At 53.2% G+C, this 1,111-nt stretch overlaps 1 protein-coding gene across 4 annotated transcripts in view; it reads right to left on the bottom strand.

Moving 5' to 3' along the window:
* Positions 1-561, bottom strand: part of ADRA1A (adrenoceptor alpha 1A) — a 175,017-nt gene extending 174,456 nt beyond the window's left edge. For all 4 annotated transcript variants that reach the window (XR_003567116.1, XR_003567117.1, XM_027840023.1 and 1 more), the window contains exon 1: positions 545-561. The gene's annotated coding sequence lies outside the window, so the exon portion shown is untranslated. The remainder of the gene's footprint in view (positions 1-544) is intronic.
* Between the last annotated feature and the right edge of the window lie 550 nt (positions 562-1,111).

Genomic DNA, 1,111 nt, shown 5'->3' on the forward strand with positions numbered 1-1,111 from the left:
GAGAGAGAGAGAGAGAGAGAGAGAGAGAGAGAGAGAGAGAGAGACAGGGTCAGAGACACATGGAGACAGACACAGGGAGGGACAGAGATACAGACAGATAAATAGAGACCGAGAGAGGCACAGAAACGGGTGATCAAGCAGAAAAAGACAGAGGCAGAAAGAGAGGAAGAGGACAGAAACCATTCACGGAACCTACTCTGCCCTCATTTAATTTAGAATCAGAGGAACTGGATTCGAATTCCCCCTCTGCTGGTTAAGTTACTATTTGTGACCTTGGACAAAAGACTTGTCCTCTCTGCGCCTCAGTTTCCTCCCCTGTAAAATAAGGGGATTGGATTACATGGTGCTAAAATTCAGCTCTACAGCTAAGATCCCAGTAAGGTTTTCCTTCACCTGCCTGTTGTTAGCAAAGAGCTCTCTGCTAGCTGTCATCTTCCTAGGGAATCCGTCTTGCCCAGAAATGGAGAAATCCTCCTTGTCAGCCGACTGTGGTGCCCCCGAGCCCCTCCGCCAGTATTCCCCGCCATCATCCAACCGCGCTCACCTAGTCTGCGGTCCTGGGGCGCAGCATCAGGCGCTCCGGGTGGGAGGCAGCCAGCCGGAGCGTCTCCGCCGGGGCCCGTCCTGGACCAGTTCAGCCGCCGCAGCCGCCGCCTCCTTCCAGCCGCAGAGAGAATCTGCTGTCAGTCTCAACAGTCCCAGCTCCTCAGAACCCAAAGAGTCAGCGGGCTACTCCGGTGAGCTCCAGGCTCGTGGTCAGCTCTGCTGGAAAGAGAAAAGGAAGGGACGAAGAGAAGAGAAAAGGAAGAAGGAAAGAAGGCAAGACGTCTATACAAGAGCTCCCCAACCACCGTAATACTGTGAGACTCAGCTGGGAGCCACCAGCCCAAAGCAGGCAGGAACTTTGCAGCTACAGCTGATGTAACAGGCGCTACCCTCAGCTAGTACCGTAATCTCTTGCCTTTACCGTATTACTCTGCGTCAAGGGAAAGATTTCGCCCAGTCAGTGCTTCTGCGCAGGGAGTTTCCCTCTTCTGCTCACCGTGTGCTGAGAATTGAAAAAAGACTTCCCTTTGGTCAAAAAGGAAAAAGAAAAACACCCCGGGGCGTG

The sequence above is a fragment of the Vombatus ursinus genome, unplaced genomic scaffold (assembly GCF_900497805.2).
Source record: "Vombatus ursinus unplaced genomic scaffold, bare-nosed wombat genome assembly UNPS02014837.1, whole genome shotgun sequence".
Classification (NCBI taxonomy): Eukaryota; Metazoa; Chordata; class Mammalia; order Diprotodontia; family Vombatidae; genus Vombatus; species Vombatus ursinus.